The 23,753-nt window shown below is 45.2% G+C and overlaps 1 protein-coding gene and 1 non-coding gene across 3 annotated transcripts in view; both read left to right on the top strand.

Moving 5' to 3' along the window:
* Window positions 1-23,753, top strand: part of FBLN5 (fibulin 5) — an 83,096-nt gene that overhangs the window by 11,037 nt on the left and 48,306 nt on the right. The window lies entirely within an intron of this gene.
* Window positions 21,496-21,630, top strand: LOC113627844 (small nucleolar RNA SNORA1). The gene has a single exon (XR_003435760.1). It is a non-coding gene; the product is annotated as a small nucleolar RNA SNORA1 (small nucleolar RNA).

The raw sequence follows: 23,753 nt of genomic DNA, 5'->3' as shown, positions 1-23,753 counted from the left end.
GAGGAAGGAGACGCCATATGCCATGATGTCCCCAGGCTGTTGGCAAGTGGTATGACAGGTGCCCTGGTATGCACTGGTGCTCTGTTGGCCAGTGTGGCCTTGGTGGAGGTTTACCTGGGATCCTCCCTTGTTGCTTCAGCTTTGGCTGGACCAAAACTTTGCGACTGTCCCCAGCTTTGGGAGATGGTCTAGAGTGATGACGGCTGCAAAGGTTTTGATCATGCACCCCATCTGCAAAATCTTTCTGAGCCTGGACCCTTACTATGTGCATGTTTATAAATTACATGCGTATCCTGTTATTGTAATATGGTTGGAGGAGTGTAAAGTATATGTAAGAAATAGAAACATTTAAAGGATGTGATCAAAATAAATATGAATTGAAATTCTAATATTTCCTTCCTATACCCTGAAAGTTTGGTAGACCATCAGTCTACTTAGTGAGGTTTTTGTTGGCCCCATTTCAGGGCTCTGAAGTGTTGAGCTGTAACCCACTGTTAGAGAGGCTGTGTTGGTGATTTTGTAATGTCTTCTATATGTTCATGCAAATGAGTGCATTTCCATTTGACGACATGGAAATAATATGCAAACAAGTATCTCTCAGAGCTAAAAGGGAAAATTGGATACACCTTAACTAAACTTCTCTATTCTTACTGGTCTCAAGGGGTGTGTGTGTGTGTATGTGTGTGGGGGGGGCGGGGAGCTGGCCGAGGGTCACTTTGAACATAGATAAGTGTTCACGGGAAAGAGTAGACTGAATCAAGCCGTGGACTGAAGCACTGGTGGGGAAGATAGTAACGTACTTCCTTAGAACCTGTAGAACAATAGGCCGCTGTAACTGGCAGGGACTTTAACAGTCTTTAACTGCAGCCTCTTCCTTTTATAAAAAAGGGAGTGTGGACTCCACCAAGTTAGGTACTTACGGGAGTCCAGCTCTCCTGACAACCAGCCCACATTTTCCTAACTCGCCCATGTGACCTCTCTCGTTCGGGAGAAGAGAAATGATCCCGAAGCAAATGCAGAGAAAGAGAGGTTGGGGGTGGGGTGATGCTCTTCCACGATGTCCTGTGGGGCTGGACAAGCTGAGTGACCATGTGCACGTCTGGAAGTGAGGAAGGGGGTGGAGTGAGCCGCCGAGTCACTCCAGGGTTTCGGGAGGGGCTTCAGATGGCTGTAGGGCTCCCTGATGTCTTGGGCAGTCCTGCAGGCCCCTTTTGGGGAACAGCCTGGAATGGCCACAGGGCTCTCTGAAGCACCCCCCTCCCTCCCACAGCCCTCTTTCCAGGATCCCAGTGCCCTCGAGAATAAGACGCAGCTGGGAACCCTGTTTATCTCCTGGTCCCTGTGACGTCATGCACTTTTTTACAGGCCCCCAACCTGTCACATGGGGGATGTGGAGTCTTCATAATGGCCCTTTTGTAAGGAGAATACGATCCAGGAACCCTAGGAGGACTGGCACCCGGCCCGTCCACTTCCAGAAAGTTCAGCCTTATGCATTCATAAGTCCCGGGTTCCTTCCAACCTCCCTTCACCCCACCCTGCCTTTTCTGGTTTACACAGGTCCTTCTGGGCATTATGAGAGGGGAAGTCATGGGGAGGGGGCCCCAGAAGGACGGGAACAGGGATGAGAGAGGCGGGCCTGGGAACAGGCCACAGGGAAGCAGGGCTCAGAGACGGGGAGGGGGAGAGGGGGGAGGAACCAAAGGAACCAAGACGGGGACATTGTTGAAAGGAGAAGCAGGTGATTGGGGTCGTCACTGCCAGAGAAGGAGTGTCCCTTTTTTCCAGAGTGTAGGTCTGATCCTGGGGAGGAAGCTGGAGTAAGCAGCTCCAGTGTGATGGGGAGAATTGGGAAACGCTTCTAAAACTTGGGTGTTCTGCGAGGGGAGGACCACATCTCCAGGGGGCCTTCTTCTCCTCTTCCTCTTCAATGTAGAAAATAATCAACGACAGTGATGATGGCAGCAGTAGGAATAAAACCAAACATGTAGTGCTGCGTGCCAGGATCTTTACCTTAATGAACATGTTGAATCCTCACCACAACCCCTGCGGTAGGACTATTGTTGTTCCTGTTGGCCCTGAAGCACAGAGAGGTTAAGAATCTGTCCAAAGTCACACAGCAAGTGAGCGCCGAGCCAGGACTTGAACCCATTCGGGCTCTGGATGAGGAAACTGAGGCTCAGCGAGGTAAAAGTTTGTTCAAGCCTCTCAAGAGTCAGTCCTGGAGCCATGATGAAAAACTAGGGCCTTCTCTTGCCTTGTTTTTTTTGTAAATAAATTTTTGTTCTGTAAAACTTTGAACCTAGACAAAAGCAGAGAGATCATTATGAACACTTGTCTACTTTTCACCCAGTTTGGTCATTCTCAACACAGACCCACTCTCATTTCTTCTTTACTCTGACCCAGTGGATCAATTTAAAGCAAATCTCAGGCATCAAATCATTTTATCCTTAAATACTTCAGAATGTGTCTCTAAGAGATAAAGCTTCTTTAAAAACTCATAGTCACAATACCATTATCAAACCTACAAAATCAACAATAATTCCTTTTTATCATTAAATATCTGGGTGGGATTCAACTTTCCTTGGTCATTTCGTAAATGTCCCCTTTCTATTGTTTTCTTTTAGAATCAGATCCAAACAAGGTCTACAGATTGCATTTGGTTGACAAATCTCTTAACTATGTCTTAATCTTCTTTGTCTCTCTTACCACGTATTTGTTGAAGAGGCTGAGTCGTTTGTCCTGTAGAATTTCCTACATTTGTGATATTGCTGCTTGTGTTGTCGGTGTGGTATATAACGTATTCCTTCAACCCCTCTACTTTTCCGTAAACTGGTAATAGTTAAATCTAGAGACTTGATCCAATTGAAGTTTAAAGTTGGGGGCCAACTGTTTCCTATGTAGTGCCCTTGCTCTTTTGTCCTTTCCATGCCCTGGTTTCTTCCCGTAAACTGTAAGTAAGTCTGCCTTAAAAAAGCAAGTGGACACTTTTCACTGAGGCTTTACTCTTTCTGGGTTTTGGACCCACTTTCAAGGTAGCAATTTCCTGCCTTGTCCCCTGCCTCTGCAGGCTGGGCCGGGCCAGGCTCAGAGCCCGGGTCCCTTGAAGCCCTGAGCTTCCTTGTTGACCTCTCTGTTTGGTGTTCCACTTGGGAGGTGACTAGACCCTGCTCTTTCTGGAACAAAGTTTGGCCTCAGATTTGAGTCCACAAGCCCCGAGATGTAAATCTGGATCACTCAGGACCTTTGACGCAGGCAGTAATCCAAGAATTACAGTTCAGGAACCAAGAAGGTTTTTGTCATCAAGAAAACTGGCATCTTGGCTTGTGGGTGCCCAGCACCAGGGCAACTTCCATGAGGGTGGTGGACTCATGGCTGGTTAGACTGTGTCCTCCAGATGCTGGCCCCTTGGGCGATCTGGTGGTCAGCATCTCAGACGATGGAGAGCCAGATAGACATGGTTACTGGCAAAGAGGAAAGGGCTGTTGCAGGAAAGGCAGGATGCTGTGGCGTTAACAGTGTTGGTGCTGAAGACTCAGGGAGGGGTGAGCTGAGCGATTGGGCCCCTGGGATTTGAACCCCCATTGAGGAACCTTTCTATCATCATACTGCCTCTGAGAATAGGACCTCTGGCTAGGGTCCCTGAATGTTAATGCCACTTGTTCACGCGTATTTGTCCCGTTTGGGGCTCCACTCGTCACCACTCTGGGTGGACATTCTTCGTTCTGGCTTTGCTAATCAGCTTGGCGCAGTGTCAAACCTAGGGACTCCACCAATAACTGATGCTCGTGAAATGTTTCACAACTGAGAAAGCAGTCTTTTACGAGAGCCGCGCTACCCCAGGGACTGAAGGAATTCCTCTGGTCATTTGTGAAGTTACAAGCAATATCTTTATACTCCCTCCTGGCCTGGGGTTTTCTCATTGATCAAAGTGCCTGAGCGGGCAGAGAGGAACACAAATGGATCCTTTTGGAAGATGAATGGCATTGGCCTGAGGCTTTCTCTTGAGTTATTTTTCCTGAAAGCCGGCCAATGTGTATTCAGTCACTGTTTATAGAGCACCTCTTTGGTGCCAGGCTCTGGCTTAGGCACTGAGGGGGCAGGGAGTCTGGGCACAGCCGTGGGGCTGTCTTCAGAGCTTACCGTCAAGGAAGGGAGATTAGTCACGGAACAAGCAGCCTCTGGGACAGGACATCAGTAAGAGCTGAACTCTGATCCCAGAGCAGCTGTGTACCAGGTGGCCTCTGATTGATTCCTGAGAATTTCGAAGAGAAGGCAGAGATGGGAAGGCCGTGTGTGCTGGAGTGGAGAGGGCTGGAACTGGGAAGCCAGCCAGGCCTTGATTCTCACCTTGGTTTGGCCACTTCCTGGCTGTGAGACTGGAGCCTCAGTTTCCTCATCTGTAAAATGGGTACAACAATGCCTACCGCACAGATAACTTGTGAAAATATCTTGCCCGGTGTCTGCATGGAGTATCACGTGGTAAATGTTAATTGGGAAAGATCCTAGGGTCTTGAGATAACCTGTAGAGAGTCATCGAGTCTGAAAATGTATTGAGGGCCTAGTTCTTGAAAACTTTTAAAATGACCTAAAACCGAGCGTGGTACTCACCCACCTTGCAGACCTTGCTGGGCTTTGCCCAGTTCAGTGCTTAATGAGACTTCACTCAGATGCTTCGAGATGCCGGCAAAGGCTAGGTTTATTTAATTGTGGAACAAAACAATTAACCACCCAGCAGGTAAGACAAGGGCAAGAGTGCTTGGATGGGGCAGCCGCCTGCAGGCTTTTCTTCTTACTTTTTTAACACAGGTTTGAAACCAAGTCCTCTGGATGAGACCGGAAAGAGAGCACAGGAAGCAGAAACCACTCGGTTCTCTAGCTGCTAAAGGCATCAGGACCAGGCAGGCCTGGTGAGGAGGGGGACCCAGGATTGAGGTGGGACACAGTCAGGTTTGCTCAGATGTCCCTGTGAACTGGGCCTCAGCAAGCCTGCTCACATGCGGCCCCCCCACTCAGGTTGTCCCGTCTTGCTTCAGGTCTCTCCCGATCATTGGCTGGGACGGTGAGCAAGCAGCGTAGCCTCTCTGAACCTGTTTTTCCATCTGTAAATAGGGATGACAGCATTAACTATTAGTGTAGGATATTTGTGAGAATTCAATGAGATAGTGCATGTGCCTGGTCTAGTATGGAGGCTGGCTCTCAGTAAGGGTTAATAACAGTGAGTTGTTACAATGTTATTTTTACTGTGTCGGATCTCATCATTCCGTGATGAATTCTCCTACTCCAAACCCCTAGTCCTGTTATTCTGTTATTGTTTATTCTTTCCTCTGGGAATCAGACTTAAGAATGCAAGGCTTTTAGAGGGTTGAGGGTTGAATTCTCGCCGCTTTCAGTGTCAGGGGTTGGGGTTACTTGTGCTTCCAAGGAGAACACAGCAGAGAAGGGACTCCAGGAGGTTGTTCACAGCAGCTCTTCTTACACATGAATGTGCCCCTGAGTCACCTGGGGAAATGCAGAATCTGACTGCAGGTCTGGTCTGGGGCCCGAGGTTCTGCCTTTTGCAGAAGCTCCTGGATGATGTGATCCTGCTGGTCCAGGAAGGCTCTTGTCCATCTGTCTACTCTTAGATAGGCCTGCATTTAAAGAAACGTAGAAACTTTATTTTTTAAATGAAATTCCCATGTTATATGAATCTCTTAGAAGAATGTATTACTTTTGTTTAAAAACAAAAACAAAAAATCCAAAAGAAATGTTTTTAAAGCCTAAATTGAAGCAGCATGCTGTAGTGGTAGAGACAGGACATCAGTAAGAGCTGAACTCTGATCCCAGAGCAGCTGTGTGCCATTAAGAAAGTCACTTGGCTTCTCTGGCCTAAGGTTTATTATCTGTAAAAAAGAAGGGATTAGGGGTCTTAATATGGGGTCTGTGGATGGAATTTAGGGGATCCATTTTCATCTTTTTTCTCTACTAACTTCTAATGAAATTTAGTATTATTTTTCTTTATAGAGGCAGTAAGCCACAGGACTCTTAGCAATACCTGTGGCAGTATTAACAAGAGAAACACAGATATTTATACATCACATTACAGCTGTACCAGTTATTCTGACATATTTTGAAATATTATTTTGAAGTATTCTCACTTACCGTTACTTGAAAATTGTAGGAGATATTAGACCTGCTGTCCAGTCTTGTCATTTCTAATTTTTGTCACTGATAAAGAAGCGTGTATGTTACTATACATATTACATATATGTTTAAAAAATATTTTGATAACTGTCTTTCAGTGTAATTGGGTTCTTTCATAATCCTGTGAATTTAATGTATGCAATTAAAAACATTATTCTGAGAAAGGGTCCATGGCTTCATCGGTCTGCAAAACGCATTCCCTGGACCAGATGATTTCTTCAATTCCCAGTCCTTAGGAAAGATAATGTTTGTGTCCAGACAGCCTGGGTTTTCTGTTAACTCGCTCTCACCTGGATCACTCGTGATGTGGTCCTTCTCTACTCGTGTGTTTCAGCCAGCCCACACACTTGGTGACATCTTCTGCTAGGACCGTGTCAGTCCTCCATTTATGAGGAAGCCCGAACCACCCACAGTTGGAGCCACCCACGGGGACTGGCCCCGGCCTGCGGTGAGGTCCAGGGCACTGGCCAGCCTCCGCGCTGGGTGGAAACCCACTGTGGGGCACGCCCGGCCCTGGGTGCCTTTGTGTGTGGAATAGGCACTTCCCCACTGCCTAGCGTGGCAGTTTTCTCAATGAACCACAACTTTTTCTTGGCTCTCACCTTATGTTCCTTGGTCTGGTCGTGTTCCTTTTCAATATGTTCCATTCTGGGATTAGCCAGTTGTGTGTGAAGAGCAAGTGTGGGGATCGCAAGAGGATGGAGAAGCGGGAACTTTGAGCAGCAGCGCGATCCAGCTTTGCTTTGGATGGTCCCAGTGAAAGCGGGTGTTAAGGCCAGATCTCCAGAGAGCCCCTGCTGGAGGGCCACTGCAGCCCATTCAGCCACGTGTGCTTGAAATTAGTGGGAGGTGCATGTGATGATGCTTCTCAAAGAGGCGCAGTGGTTCTGGATGTGTGGGAAGGTGTCTGTACCTCCTCCTTTGTCGTCAATACTGGTTGTAGATTTCTTTTCCAAGATCCTTTAGATGAAGGGGGGTGAGCACACCACTGGAAAACTTGAGAGCAGAACTGCTCGCATAGGTTCTGCACCCGCCTTGGCAGCCTCTGCGGGAGCTCTGCGTGGCTCTGCTCTGCGTGTGTGCATGGCGTCTGCGGCTCCTGCCCCCACCCCAGCGTGATGCAAGAAACAGTGATTTGGGAACTCTCTGTGCTATTAGGAAAGGATTAAATGAAATAAAGAAGTACAAATACCATATGAAAGCAAAGTATCAGTGTTGTGGAGAGTGTGTGCATGCGTACTGATTGAAAACCATATGAAACTGATCAGTATGGTCAGTTTCAAAATCAGTATGAAACTGATTAAAACCATAAATTAGGAATCGTATTTAATGTTGCCAACAACAGCCTCAAGCAAATATCATCTGCGAGGCCCAAGTTATAATATCTGCTGTTACCCAAAGAAAGGGAATCTTTGTTTTCTCAAAGGCCTGGAAGGAGTCGGTGACTAGGCCAGGGAGTGGTGGAAGGCAGTTGGATGCATGGGGAGAGCGTGGGCTCTCGATTCAGAGATGCTGGGGTTCGAACCCCACCCCTGCACAGGTGCCTGGCTCCGAGCGGTAAACCCTTTGAGTGGCCTATCTACCAGATGGGATGATAGTACTTGTTTTTAGCAAAGGATGTGCTGAGTGTCTGATAGTCCTGTCTGCAACCGCTAAGCAACAGCTGCTGTCACTCTCCCTACCCCTTCCTGGAGGGGCAGCAACTCTGTTGCGTCATATCTTGCCAATCCCTGCCCAGCCACAGGGGCAGACGGGGCAGGTGCTTGCTGGCAGCTTATCCCAGGTGGGGAGGTTTGAGGAGGGAGAGGGAAAGGGGAGGAATTCCCTGGCGGTCCAGTGGTTAGGACTCTGTCCTGCCACTGCAGGGGGCACGGCTTCGATCCCTGGTCAGGGAACTAAGATCCCGCATGCCAAGCAGTGTGGCCAAAAAAAAAAAGAAGGCGAGGGAAAGGCACCGCCTTTGGGTTTGCGACCACGCGCTGATTCTTCTCCCCAGATCCACTCAGCCAGAGGGCCTGCCTTTGAGCTGTTCTCTGGGGCCCTCTTACCCCTGGGGGTGCCTAGGAGGCAGATGGGTACATTCATTCTCTTCCTTTGGCTGCCAGCCTCTCTGGACACATGGACACGCAGACAGACAGAAAGACAGACTCCAGGCCATGCTGGCCAAGCAGGCGGTGACCGGGAAGTGCTGGTGGGCTGGTCTGACCCGTCATCAGAGAGACCCCTGAGTCAGATGACCCCCGAGCAGTCTGGCTGGTCTCCCACTTGGAGGCAGAAAGGCCGCGGCTTCCTGGCATGCCCCAGGTGTGTGACAGAGGGCAGGCCGGTGCCCACGTGCTCTCACCAGGGCGTGGGTGTTGGGAGTTGGGACTGTGGCGGGAGGGTTCCTTGGACGCAGCCACTGCGCCAGCATCCACTGTTTATCCTCAGCATCCGGCAGCGTGAATTCTCAATAAGCTATTGACAACTAATGAATGAATGAGTGAAGGGATGAATGGAAGGAGAGTGTGGGCACCGTTCAACTCAGGCGAGTGGGGGTACCTTCACTCACTTCCATACTCGGTCTCTCATCACCCCTCAAAGCCCACCCCCTCGACCGGCCCCCACTGTGCTGAGTGCCAAGGGAGGACCAAGATAACCAGGCGTGTCTCTGTTCCTTGAACGCCAGGGCCGTGGTTACTGTGTGTGCCCCCGCACCCGGCATGCTTCCTTGGACCACCGGCACTCAGTGGGTGTTGAACTGAATTGAATTTACACTGTAGCTGAGGGGCTGATAGGAAAAGATGCTTGTGAACAGCCATCTGTTCAGACTGATTTACAAAGAGACCCACCTCCACCACCCTTTCCGCTTTGGGCTGTGCCACAGGGGAAATCTGTGGAAGGCTGTGTTCTTTCCACCTTGGACCTGCGACTTTGTTTCTCTGCCATGGGAGGGATTGGCTCTCAGGGATCCGCCTCCAGCCAGGGTCAGCTCCTCGCAAAACTCCAAGGGGCTCCATTCAATTGTATGACACGCTGTTGGCATCCCCTGGAGCCCAGCAAGCGGCAGGAGGTTCCTGTTTGCCTTGGAAACAGAGGTGCATGCTTGGGGAAGGGTCCCCGGGCCATCTCCTTGGGGGCTGGCAGGGAAAGGACATTCACAGGATTCCTTCCCTCCGGAGAGACTCAGACATCAGACTGGATGTTAAGGACTGACCTCCCATTCCCCTCGGCTTGTCGGAGCCGGGCCAGAGGGGAGATGGGGACAGCCAGCCCTGGGCCCTGCCCCAGGCAGCCAACATCCACAGGCTCCAGGGGACGCGGGCGGGTCGGGGCTGGGAGGCGATGAGGCGTGGGGGACTTGTCAGTGTGAACTGACTTTCCTTCAAGCTAAAACATGTGCAGAAACCCAGCCAGAGTTGATTTATGAGCCCCACATATTTCACAGGTCTTAACGCATCCCCCAGGCATCAATGAGGTCAGAAAGAACAGACTTTGCATCCGGAATCAGTATGAAATTGGCATCTTCAACAGTTCCCATGGGAAGCAAGGGATAATAATTTAAGGGAGATTATATTAAATATTGCAAAGACACAAAAAACCTGGACTCTGCTTCATTCCCGTTGGGGAGAAAGACAAGTCATCTGTTTTCTGCATCTGAGCTGGATGAGGGGTGGCCATTTCTGCTGAAGCCACTGTGACCAAAATGAAACATGATGGGAGGGGGGCGCTAGGGCGGGCGATGAACTCAGAGCCAACTTAGCAGTGACCACAGCATCCTGTACTGTGTCCTCTGCTGCATGTTCCGTAACAGTGATAAATAGACATTTGTGATTATTTATTTAATGTCTGTCTGTCCAGCAGGAACTTTCTGTCTTGTTCACTGTTGTATTTTTAGCACCTGATAAGTATTTGTTGAACAAGCAGAAAAGTGACATGCGGTGAATCGTATGTAGTGTTCAAATGAGTGAGAGAAACTGATTACACCTCAGGTACAGTTGTCCACATAGATTAATTTATTATCATTAATGGACTTCATTCGTTTATCATTTCCATGCTGGGGTCTGTGCTGTTCACACAAAGATAAATCAGGCATCATCAGTACCTTCGGGAATTCACAGTCTCTTGCCAGGAGTTGAGGTAGGTTGGTAGGACGTAGGGAGCCCAACACATACATAGTTATAGCCCGAGGTAATGGGACAGCAGCCAAAGCAGGTACGAGGCTCTCTGTTGGCCCTGGCTGCAGTGATCACAGAATCCTTCCATAAGGACAGGTGTTCCACATCTGTGCATCCATTTGATTATACACGTATTCACTGAGCACGTCTCTGTGTCAGACACTGCCAAGTGCTGGGAGGGAATCTAAAGATGAATAAGAGTTGGGCCCTGCCTTCAGGATCTCACAGCTGAGCAGATGTGAGTGAGAGTTGGGGAAGGGTGGGTGCCCATAACTCATCAGTGTCTTTACATGAGCCGGAGTGTGAGGGGTGGTGAGAGCAGTATGGCTGGGTGCTGTAGGGGTGCCCGCAAGGGATAGAGATTCCGCTCTGGCAATGGATATGACGGCCTCTAAGTCGATGTTTGGAGGCGTGAGTAGAATTTTCATGTGGGAGATGGTGAAGGGCTTTCTGGGTTGAGGAAACAGCCTGGGCAAAGACATGGAGGCCAGAAGCTTCACGGCACATTGAGGACTACTGGTGAGGACCAGCCTTGGTCGTGAGCCCATTGGTCACCTGCCCATTTACGACAGCTGGTGCACGGCTGCAGCATGGACATGGGGTGGGGTCGGGGCAGCCGTAGAGTGAGAGATGAGGCTAAGGAACTTGGCAGGAACTTGGCATGGACTTGAATGCCACGCCAATCTCTTGGACTCTGTTCTGTAAACACTGGGTTTTAAGTGGTGTCTTGACATCTGTTTGAAGAAGATTCCTGGTTTCGGAGCCCCGGAATTAAATCACGACTGGGGTCTTGATTTAATCTCATCACTGCAACAAACTCAGTGGGGGATCGTGGCTCCTTTTCCCTCTCTTTCGGGGCTCCATTTCCCCATCTATACAAGAGGGGCCGCACCACAATCTCCAAGGCTCCCTCCAGCCCTGACCACTCAGGATGTGGACATGCTTGTGACTGCTAGGTGAGGGTACCTTCCGGAGGCAGGTAGATTCCAGAGATAGTATCTTTTCACTGGAGGCAGCGATTTTGCAGTAAGTCTAAACTAATGATTGGACCGCCTCTAAGGATATCGCCTCCATGCTCTCTAAGAGTAATGATCGGAGCCTTCTTTTAAGCTTGAGGCAGAGATGAGCCCTCTTTTGAGTTCCTCCAGGATCCCTTTTTTGAGTTCCACCATCAGTGGATGGTGATGAAATTAGCTCTGACTGTGATGATAGCACATGGCCTGGTCCTGTAAGAAATCTGGCGTTGCCTTTATGACACCTGGGGAGAATTTGCAAGCAGCCGGAGCAAAACACAAATTCCTTGCGAAGCCAAGAATCTTCTTAGATTGACCAATGGGCTAAGAATGTAAGAGTTCCACAATCAGACCTTTCTGGGAAATCCTGCACCTCAGACCTTCTAAACAGACCCTTTTTAAAGGATTGTCTCAATCTCATTTAGCTCTAGAGAGCAGGAGCTGGCCCAGGACCAGGTGGTGCTGGCCTGTGGTCTGATGGCTACTCACTGTGGGAAGCTGGATCCTATAGTTACATCCTTAAGGGACTCCCTTAATTATAATAATTCCCACTTGAACACTGCCTCTCGCTTTTCCAAATGCTTTCGCATCCACTGAATTCTCAGACAGCCCAGTAGGCAGGCTCAGGATCGTTTTCCCCATTTTAGAGAATACTTGGAAGGGCTCTGTGACTGTCCCAATATCCCACAGTTTATCCATGGGAGAGGTCAACCAGAGTGTAGACTTGCTGACTTTCAGACCCTCCTCCTCCCGTAAGATGGGCCAGATGCTCTTTACTGATCACGGGCTACACTGGCCTCCTTTGTCTTCTCAAACAGAGCATCCCTACCCCAGGGCCTTTGCACTTTCAAGTCCCTCTGTTTGGAACTCTCTCTGGTTCATTCTCCTCTTTCAGGCTTCAGCTCAGTAGATGATACCTTCTTAAAGAGCCTGTCCCTGACCAACCTGTCCAAAGTCACCCTGCAATCATTCTCCGTCACAGCTCATATCATTATTACTTGTCCCAAACTTGAGAGTGTGTAAAATCATCTGGAGGGCTTCAAACACAGATTGCTGGCTCCCACCCACAGAATTTCTGATTCGGTAGGTCTGGGGTGAGGCCTGGGCTTTCAAGTGATGCTAATCCTTCTGGTCCGGGACCTTACTTTGAGAACCACTGATTGATGACTATCTTTTTTCTTTTTCTTTTTTTTTTTTTTTTTGCGGTACGCGGGCCTCTCACTGTTGTGGCCTCTCCCGTTGCGGAGCACAGGCTCTGGACGCGCAGGCTCAGCGGCCATGGCTCACGGGCCCAGCTGCTCTGCAGCATGTGGGATCCTCCCAGACCGGGGCACGAATCCGTGTCCCCCGCATCGGCAGGCGGACTCTCAACCACTGCGCCACCAGGGAAGCCCGATGACTATCTTTTAATTAAATAGTTTTATTGAGGCATAATTGACATGTAACATTATATTAGTTTCAGGTGTACAGTATAATGATTCAATGTATATATCGTATCCCCACGATAAGTTTAGTTAACATCCATCACCATACATAGATAAAAAAATTTTTTTTCTTGTGATGAGAACTTTTAAGATCTACTCTCAACAACCTTCAAACATGAAATACAGTATTGTTAACTATAGTTGCCATGAGGTATGTTACATCCCTATGACTTATTTATTTTATAACTGGGTATTTGTACCTTTTGACTCACTTCACCCATTTTGTCCACCCCTACCCCCTACCGATCTGTTCTCTGTATCTATGAGCTTTTTTCCCCTTAAGAGTCCACATATAAGTGAGGTCTGAGGAGCTGCTCTTTCTCTGACTTATTTCATTTAGCATAATGCCCTCAAGGTCCATCCATGTTGTAGCAAATAGAAAGATTCCCCCCCCCGCTTTTTTTCTTTTTAATTTATTTGTTTTATTTATTTATTTTTGGCTGTGTTGGGTCCTCGTTGCTGGGCACGGGCTTTCTTTTAGTTGTGGCGAGCGGGGGCTACTCTTCATTGCAGTGTGCAGGCTTCTCATGGCGGTGGTTTCTCTTGTTGCGGAGCATGGCCTCTGCATGGGCGCTTCAGTAATTGTGGCACGTGAGCTCAGTAGTCGTGGCTCACGGGTCTAGAGAGCAGGCTTAGTAGTTGTGGCACGCGGACTTCGTTGCTCCGCGGAATGTGGGATCTTCCTGAACCAGGGCTCGAACCCGTGTCCCCTGCACTGGCAGGTGGATTCTTAACCACTGTGCCACTGGGGAAGCCCAAGATTTCCCTTTTTTATGGCTGAATATTATTCTATATTATGTATATACCACCTTTTCTTTATCCATTCATCCACAGATGGACATGTGGGTTGTTTCCATATCTTGGCTGTACTTATTTGTTTATTATCTATTCCATCTCTTATCTTGTTTCTGCTCTATCCCTAGTGCCTGGTCCATCGTTTGTATTTGTCAAATGAGTATTGACTGAAGACTCAGTCGGACTCCTTGCTGTATAATCATCCCACACCTAAGAAGGAAGGTCAAACATTGACAGAGACCCTGGGAGTTATTTGGTCTGATCTCTTCTCCCCATTACCTTTTTCTTTAACTTTTTTCACACTCAAGTTTTTTCTAAGGGTCATTATTATTATTATTTTTTATTGAAGTATAGTCGATGTGCAAAATTATATGTTACAGGCGTACAACACAGTGATTCACAACTTTAAAGGTTTACTCCATTTATAATTATTATAAAATATTGGCTATATTCCCTGTGTTGTACAATATATTTTTATAGTTTATTTTATATATAATAGTTTGTACCTCTTGATCCGCTATCCCTATCTTGCCCTCGCCCTTCCCTCTCCCCACTGGTAACCACTAGTTTGCTCTTTACCTCTGTGCGTTGTTTCTCTTTTTGTTATGTTCACTAGTTTGTTGTTCTAAGGGTCATTATTAAATTTATGTATAGATTTCATGGACGATTTTTATAAAATTCCAATGAATTGCGCTGTCTGGGTTCAAGGAGGGTTGTCCAAAATCCAACCACGCCATAGGGCATCCGGCCAAGTGTGGCTCCCTGAGTCTGCCATGTCTCTGTGCTGTACTTAAACCTTGATACTCACCTCCCCTGTCAGCAGGTGGGGAAGAGCCCACACATCCTCACTCTTCTGCCTTTGACAAATTACAGGCGAGCTAGCTGCGATGGGGGCGGGAGGGAGAATATAGGTTGGGACTATGACTCAGGGTTTTCCCTTTGTGACGAGCAGATTGGCACTAAGGGAAGAAACCTTGATCTTGGGCTTGTCAGCACTTTGTTCAAACAAACTGCAACCCAGCCCAGATGCCACAGCTGTAAACCTCTTGGGAACTTTCCGGGTAAATGAATTAGAATTTTATGACTGGCTTGCGTAGAACACTTCTCCTAACTCCCAAAGTGGTACTTTCAGAACTCTCGAGTGTCTGACGCCTCTCCTACCCTGAGGTTTCAAAAGAACAAAGTTGAGATTTTGCCAGACTGGAATTGGGGGTTTTTTTTGTTTTTTCACTAGTGCATTTTATTTTATTTTATTTTTATTGGAGTATAATTTCTTTACAATGGTGTGTTAGTTTCTGCTTTATAACAAAGTGAATCAGTTATACATATACATATATCCCCATATCTCCCTCTTGTGTCTCCCTCCCACCCTCCCTACCCCACCCCTCTAGGTGGTCACAAAGCACCAAGCTGAGCTCCCTGTGCTATGCGGCTGCTTCCCACTAGCTAGCTATTTTACATTTGGAATTGGGTTTTAAATGTAAAATTTGATCTTCCCTGTCTAAGGGGAGTTGAAGATGAGGTCTGAGGTGTTTATGGATCCTCCCAAGGTAGCACTGTGGCTGGGGGAGTGCTGAGGGTGGGCTAGGGCCAAGCTTCGTCCTTTAGTTGGGGGCAGGGCTCCTTTGAGGACCCAAGGGAAATGGAGTGTGTGTGTGTGTGTGTGTGTGTGTGTGTGTATCCCCGGGATGGGGGGTTGCCAGCTCTTTCGGAGACCACCACATGGCTGCCCTGGCATAAGTATTGTGGGGACAACTAACTCTGCCCAAGAGAGTCAAGGAAGTGTACCCAGAGACAGGATGGTCATAGTTGAGTTGGGAATCTGGAGACCAGGGATGGGAAATAATTTGTCCAGTGTCACCTTGCCTGTCATTTGCAGAGCTGGGATAAAGCCCAAAGGCGCAGGATTCCTAATCCCAGGAAACTGTGCTGTGCTGTGGAAAGAGACCGCATTTGGAAGCTGAGTGACCTTGAACAGGTCCCTTCTCCGTGGGCCTCACAGAGGAGCGTGATCTGTAGGATTAGTTAGGTGCACTCACTCATCGTGGGGATAACAAATGAACAACACAGGATCTCAGGCAGACAATGGCGGGAGCTCTGATTCTGGTGCCCGTGTTAACTTTTATATTCTAAGCAGTTTGGTCAGGCTAGTGTTTGTCGGGATAAGGTGAGTCAGGGCATTGAATTGAACTGTCTTTCTAAAGTAGGCTCATTGCATCGGCCTCAGTTCCTTTCACTAGAGTTTGGTTTCACAAGAATTCTGCCCCAACCCAGCTGCAGGGGCAGGCCAAGCCACATCTACTTTGTAAGTCATACAGCTCTGTTCTTTCCACGTTCAAGCTCCATAAAGAGTTGTAAATGGAACAAATGTGGCTGTTAGCATGATCTCCCTCTGAAGATGAAAAAAAAATTAAAAGGAGATAGGAGACCCTGGTACTTCAGAAGTGGACGAATCACAGAAGGGTTAATAAAATAGAAAGCGATTAAGACAGTAGGAGATAGCGTGACTTGGCTTTTAGCTCTCATGAGGAGGACAGGATCGCCAGGATCGCGTTCCAGGGCAGCCTACTGACCATGAGGAAGAACGTGTGCAGTTCCAGAGTTGAGCCCAGCGAGCCACAGCCACGCTAAGAACCCTGAGACCAGGTGGGGGAGGGAGGAGGGCAAGCCGGTCATGTCCCTCTGGGAGGCTGGGGACAGTCTCCAGGGTGGGAGGTGTTCAGGGCCAGGGCGAAGCACACAGAAAGTCCGAGTGTACTCGGGTTGCCATAACAAGCACCACAGACTAGGGAGCTAGGACAACAGACATCTATTTTCTCACAGTTCCAAAGGCTGGAAGTCCAAGATCAAGGTGTAGGCAGAGTTGGATCCTGCTGAGGGCCTCAAGGGAGGGTTCTGTTCTAGGCTTCTCTCCTTGGCTTATAAAAAGTCACCTTCACATCGTCTTCCTTCTATGTGTATCTCTGTGTCCAAACTCCCCCATCTTATGAGGATGCCAGTCACATTGGGTTAAGACCCACCCTAATGACTTCAGTTTAACTTAATCACTTTTAAAGACCCTATCTTCAAAGACAGTCACATTCTGAGGTACTGGGGGTTAAAACGTCAACATATGAATTTTAAGGGACACAATTTGACTTCAACATATGAATTTTGGGGGGACACAATTCAGCCCAAAACACAAGACACAGTCCCTTTTCCTCCGGGAGGGGGACCCATGTGACATGAGAAGCCACTGGGAATGCCATTTTTTGCTCTTATCCTTAATGACCCAGACCTTAGGTGATTTCCCCTAGGAAACCTTCTTAGATCTTTACCACCCCGTCCAAGCCCATTGGACTCCCTCCCCACCTCCCTTGAGTTCTCCAAACACTTAGCTGGTACCTCTATTGGGGCATTTATCATCATCTACCTTAGACTTAATTAGAAATGTGTCTATGCTCCTGACTTATTGAAACCACATGTCTTAGGCATCTTTGTGTCTCTCTCATATCCCCTGCCTCCTGTCTTGCATATAGAGCAGGTTTGATAATATTTGTTGGCTTGTTGACGGGCCGGCTGTCCAAGAAAGTTGGGTAATAAGTGCTGGATAAACAGGAAGATACAGCTATTAATAAAACAGCAACGTGCCTTTCCTTAAGAGTCTTTGCACTCGCAGACAAAGTCGAGCTCCTGGATTTATAAAGAAAAGAAGCTCCTTCCACCCTTCTAACCTTGTTTGACCTAAAGGGTCAACGGAAGTATCTGCCCACTGGGTGCTCAGCGTTCTTAAACCCCCAGAGTTCAAAGACGGTGACTCCTCTGGCCAGTCTTGGAGAAACTCTTCAATCATTTCTTGAATAATGGCATTCTTTCGGCCCGGCTCTACGGATACTCCGCCTTCCACCCCCAGTCCAGTGACCTTCTGTCCCCTTGTTTCTTGGCTGAACGTCTGGGTCTGCTCTAGAGCAGAAGCAGTTTCATCAGAGCGAGGGTCCTTCCCACGAAGGCAGAGCCACACAGCCCAGAAAGCCTGACTGTGCGGAAACAGCTGGGTTTTGGCAGGCTGATTTTGAAGAACAATGCTAATAATTGAAAATCACTTTGTTTCAGAATGGTGTATGGAGGATGAGGAATGTACTGTTAGATAAGGCAGGTCACCCATCTTGTTAAGAGAAGACTCATTTGAGGATTTGCTCTGAAATCCCTACCTCTACTTTCCCTCGCCTCCTACCTTTACTTTCTTCTAGTGAAGCTTCCCACCTGGTCCCTGGGAGGCAGGGGTGCCTGGGGATTGGTCCCTTCAGCTCTTGGGATGGTTGCCAAGGGCTCGGGATGCTTGAGTCCTTGGGCCAGTTGCCTTTGCTTTCTCCATTGTGCCTTACACACTTCTAGAATTTTCTGTGTGTGCCCCCAAATGGAAAAGGTTGGGGAGGACTGCTTTAGACTGATGTATTCTGCAGAGATTTCTAGGATCCCAGAGCAGGTTTCTCAATATTTACCTTTTAAAAGGAAACACATTCACTTATTACTCTTGGTGCTCTGGCTTTGGACAAAATGAACGCCAATATTAGGACTCTGTGGTTCAGTAAAGTTGTAGGGAAATTTGATTACATTCAATGTATTCATCATCTGGACTCTTGTGGTTGCAAGTAACAGCAACCCAGCTCAGAGTTGCTTAAGCAAAAAAATAAATAAAACAACAACAACACAAACACAACTGCATGACCACATAATTCATTTTTTCATAACTGAGGAGTCCACGAGTAGAATGAGCCCTGGATGACTGTATCATATCATACGGACTTGGTTTTTTTCTCTCTCCATCTCCTGTCTCCAATACAAAGGCTTCTTCATTCTCAGGGCAGGCTCTCTCAAGAGGTAGCCCCTGGCAGCTGCAGGCTTTTCTCTTACCAGGTTAGCAACACAGAGAGATTGCCTCAATCTTTAGAGCTCTTTTAAAAGGATAAAGTCAGACTCTGTTAGCTAGTTTGGGTCACACGCCCATTCCTAAACTCATCACTGTGACCAGAAACGTGGGGTTTTGATTTACCAAACCTGCATCACAGGTCCAATGCCGGAGCCAGTAGTGGATGTAAAGCTATCTGGAACACACTTTCCACGCTAAAGGTGAGGAAAGATGGTTTCTCAAAGGAAAATCGGAATGCTGTTACCTCCTGAAGGGAGTTTGGACGTTGAGTGGGCAAGAGCTATACCTGGCATTCCAGCTTCCATGTGGAAACAGAGGAAATGGAAGGATTCTAGTTTGTTCTGAGCCAACAGTGACAGATAATGGAGAATGCGCTCCCCAGCTGATTCGGTGTCCTTCATACATGCACTCTTCTGGGACACTGGGGGATGGTCACCAGTAAAGAAGGCAGGGGCCCGGAACTGTTATTTATGCTACCCATCTGTCCTCATGTAGGCAGCTATCCACACTGTCCCTCAGACACAGCGAACTCTCTTGTTCATTAAAAATTGTCAGGGAGATAATACCATGAAGTCTCTTTATAGAAATATCAGGCTGTTATAATTCTTTGAGTCAAGAAGAAATGCCTAGTACCTCACTTGAATCACTTGTGCTATTGTCTTTCTTATCCTGCCCTTAGGAAAAACAAAAAATAAAAAAAACAAAGAATGGTAGATTAGTACTGTGTGTAGCCATCATCATCATCATCATCGTCATCATCTTCACCATCCCACATCAAAGCACCTGTGTGTCTCTGATTCCATTTTTATTTTAATGGCAGTGATACGTTAATTGGTCATGTACGGTAACTGCCAACACTCACATGTGCAGAGATGTTGGTCATTCTTTTATCTCCTGGCCCCTTATCATAGTAAATCTTAGCAATGGCCTTGGTTCTCTTATCTATAAAATGAGGATAATACCTATCTCATAAGTTTTTCCGTGAGGATTAAAAGAATATATATAAAGCACGTGATGTTAAAATAAGTAAGAGGCATAGCTATATGTAGCCATATGTTCCCTAAGACATGCTTCATGACAGTAATTAACTTCTGCCCTTAAAGAAAAGCCCCCACTGGTCACTTACAAAGTGCAGATAGCTTCTAAGAGCTTTTGAACTGGAATGATGGCCCAGGGATGCACCACTGCTCCATGACCAAGAAAGAAAATCTGAAGAAATTGAATAATGCTTTTCTGGAAAAGGACCATAGTTATGCTCAGGGCATAGTAGTGAGATGTCAGAAATAGACTAGAATATTCCCTCCGAGTGTTTAATGGAGAAGCATCCGTAGGAAGACCTCAGGGCCAGGGCCAGGATATCTGGACATGATTCCAGTTCTGCCCTTCACTAGCTGTGTGACCTTGAATATGTGTCTTAAACTCTCTGAATCTCAGTTTTCTCTTCTGTAAAATGGGGATAACAATTCCTGACCTGCCTACCTCACAGCATTATTAGTGATGCAGTAGAGGCTTTAGTACCTATAAAAGCTGCAGAATTGTTTCCAGAGCATTAAAATAACTTGCTCCATTATATTTATCAGAATGCAGTGTACTTGTTGTCATGCTGTCTCAGTAAACCGTGAACTAAACTGGGAAAGGACTTATGCAATATTTTATATACACACAAAATTGAATGTAACATATGTAAGCCAGATGTTTATTAACTATGCATATGGGAGAACCCAGCACCCAACCTAAGAACCTGTGGGCTTCTCCACCATCACACCTTGTATCTCCTTTCAAGGTCTTCTGAGACTTGCTTATTTCATTCAATGTTATATTTCTAAGATTCCCATCCATGTTGTTGCGTGTAGCTGCAGTTTATTTTTTGCTTTTGTATACTTTTCCACAATGAGACTCTACTGTATCACAGTTTATTAATTAATTCTTTCATTAGAAGACATTTGGGTTGTTTTTAGTTTTCTGTTATTACAAAGGATGATACTATGAACATTCTTCTGAGCGCTATACACCTGTGCTGTAAGGTATGGAAATTTCAACTTTACAAAACAATGCTTTGTTGTTTCCCAAAATAGTTATACTGGTTTACACACTAAGCAGTGATTAAGATTTTCTCTTGCTCTTCAGTCTCACCAACACTTGGTATTGATAGACTTCTTAATTTTTTGCCAATCCAGTAGTTGTAAAATGGTAGTTTTCGTGTTCTTAATTGCATTTTCCAGGTTACTAATGAGGATAATCATATTTTAATATATTTATTGGCCACGTGTGTTTCCTCTTTTGTGAAATTGTCTGATCATATCTTTTGCCTGTTTTCCTGTTGAATTTTCTTTCCTTTTTGTACTTGTGATTTGTAGAAATTTCTTTATATATCTAGATACTAATCCTTTTCAATTGTATGGGTTGCAAATATCTTCTCCCAATTTATGGCTTATCTTTTCAATATCTTCATGGTATTTTTTGAGCTACAGACATTCCCAATTTTAATGTAGTTGAATGTTTTTGTGGAGGCTTGCTTGAAAAATCCTTCGCTACCCTAAGATAATAAATATGTTTTCTTATATTGTCTTTTAAAAGTTTTAAGACTTTGCTTTTCACATATAACTCTTGAATCTATTTGGAATTTATTAGTGTATATGGTGAAAAGTATAGATCCAGTTTCACTTTTCTCCATATGGATAATCACCTACCCTAACACCCTTTAATGAGTAGCTCCTCCCCTCCCCATTGCTCTGTAATGTCCCCTCATTTACTTATCAAGTGTCTACACCTGTGTTGTATCTGTGTTCTTGCTACTCTCTTCCATTGTTAGTTTTTGCACCAATACTACTCAGTGTTTATTATTATAGCTCATTAATAAGTCTTCCTATCTAATAAGACAGACTCCTTTTACTTTCTTTTTCAGGAGTGTCTTGGCTATTCTTGGGCCAAGTGCCTTAAAAAAAAATTGTTGAAGCCTCATTCTATTGAAAATGGGCACTGTTGTTCATGCGGCCCATAAATTGTTAATGTGGCTACATTGAGAACACAGGTTTTGCTTCCATCACTGTAATATTATTGCAGTGGTGACAGTGAGACATGTAACTTTTTTTTTTTAAAGAAAAAACTTGTTGAAATTTTGGTTGCAATTCAGTGAGTTTTTAGATAAATTTGAAGAGAACCGACATCTTCATTTTATTGAACCTTTTTATCCATGGACATTAAATCTCTTCCCTTTTTGCACATCTTTGTCTAGATTCATTCCTAGGAAGTGTGTATATATGTGTGTATATATATATATATATTTTTTGCTATCTTTATGATATCTTTAAAAATTCAGTGTTTCTTTTGTTGCTAGTATATAGAAACACAACTTATTTTAATATATTGAGCTTATATCTAGATAGCTTGTGAAATTCTCATATTCTTTCCAATACTTTGTAGAGTCTTTTGGGTGATTCTGACAAACACACTGTCTGTGAATAATGAGAATTTTGTTTCTTTTCTTCTCTAATTTTTATACCTTTTATTTATTTTTCATGTCTTATAGCACTGGCTGGTACCTTTAGAATATGTTGAATATAGGTGTTGACAGTGGAATCCTTGTCTCTTTCCTGGTGGTAAAAAGACTGTGTCTAATGTTTCCTCACTAAGAATGAGTTTTGCTGAGTTTTCTTTTTTTTTTTTTAATAATTAATGGGTATTGAATTTTATCAAATGCTTTTTTACAACTATGAGATAATTATAGGCTTTAAAATCTGCTTTTTTGGGGAATTACAATGATGGATTTTCTTATTAAACCACCTTTCATTCATTCCTAGTATAACTGACTTAGTCATGATATAGTATAATTTGTTTAAAGTAAACTGCTGGATTTGTTTGGCTCATATTTTGTTTAGGATTTTTTTCACCACTGTCTATATATTAAAATGACATGTCACTTTTCTTTTTTAAAATTACTCTTGCTGGGTTTGGTATCAACATATTAGCTTGATACAGTGAGATATTCTTCCTTTTCTATTCTCTGGAAGGCTAGAATTATCTATTTCATGGAAAGTTTATTGTAATCTTTCTGTAAGATCATTGAGATCTGATTTTGTGTGTGTGTGTGTGTTTGTGTGTGTGTGTGTGTGAGAGAGAGAGAGAGAAGATTTTTAGCTACTGATATAATTTCTTTAACAGTTATGGACTGTTAGTACTTTTTACTCCTTCTTAAGTCAGTTTTGCAAAGTTATATTTTTCTTGGAATTTGTCCATTTAAGTTTTCAAATTAATTTGCATGAGCTTTTTCATAGCATTCTTTGCATTATCTTTTAAATCTCTACTGAATCTGTAGTTCTATTGCTAGTCTCATTCCTAATATTTTTGTGCTCATTAAAAATATGCTAAAGTCATATCTATTTTATTAGTCATTTCGAAGAACCAGTTTTTGGCTTTGTTGATCTTTATTTTTTTTACTTTTTGCTTTTTATTTCATTAATTTCTGCTCTTATCTTTATTATCTTCTTTCTAATTTTTTTTTCCTTTGGATTTCTTTGTTCCTTTTCTAATTTCTTATGCTGGATGCTTAGCTCATTAATTTTAAAACTTTCTTCTTTCCTAATATTTAAGACTATATATTTTTCTTTGTGTTTTGCAAATTTGGATATGTAGTGTTTTCATTGCTATTAAGTTCTAAGGATTTTCTGATTTATTGTGACCACTTCTTGTGGTCCATGATTTATTTAGTGATGAGTTTTTAAATTTTACATATTTATGGGGGTTTATCTTTTTTGTTGTTGTTGATTTCTACTTAATTGCATTGTCATCAGGGAATATGATTTGTGTGTAACTGATTCTGTGAAATTTGTCTGGAACATGATTTATTCACTTTATGTCCACAATACCTAGCATAATGCCAAGAATGTGGAAGTTGTTTGGTAAATGCCGATCTAATGAATGACAGATGAATCAATGTCTAGTGACCAGGCATTAGAGGAATTATCTCTTTATCCTCAGCCAAGATGTCCAATCCTGCCAGCTACATCTTATTCCAAAATACGCTTGCAAATGCACACTAGGAATATAATGGCCCGCCAAAATTGTCTTCTATCCTGCTCACACCCTTCCTCCTTTGGCCCCAGAAGCAGACACTGAGTGGCTGGGTGAGAGGTTGCTTGCAAAACTGATAGTGTGAGACTATCAGACCCAGTCTTAAGTGTAATAGAATTAGATAATTGCTTTGTACGTATTT

Source organism: Aethalodelphis obliquidens, unplaced genomic scaffold, assembly GCF_003676395.1.
Source record: "Aethalodelphis obliquidens isolate GAN/ISIS:26980383/991018 unplaced genomic scaffold, ASM367639v1 scaffold21, whole genome shotgun sequence".
Classification (NCBI taxonomy): Eukaryota; Metazoa; Chordata; class Mammalia; order Artiodactyla; family Delphinidae; genus Aethalodelphis; species Aethalodelphis obliquidens.
This window is presented reverse-complemented; position numbering and strand designations above follow the sequence as displayed.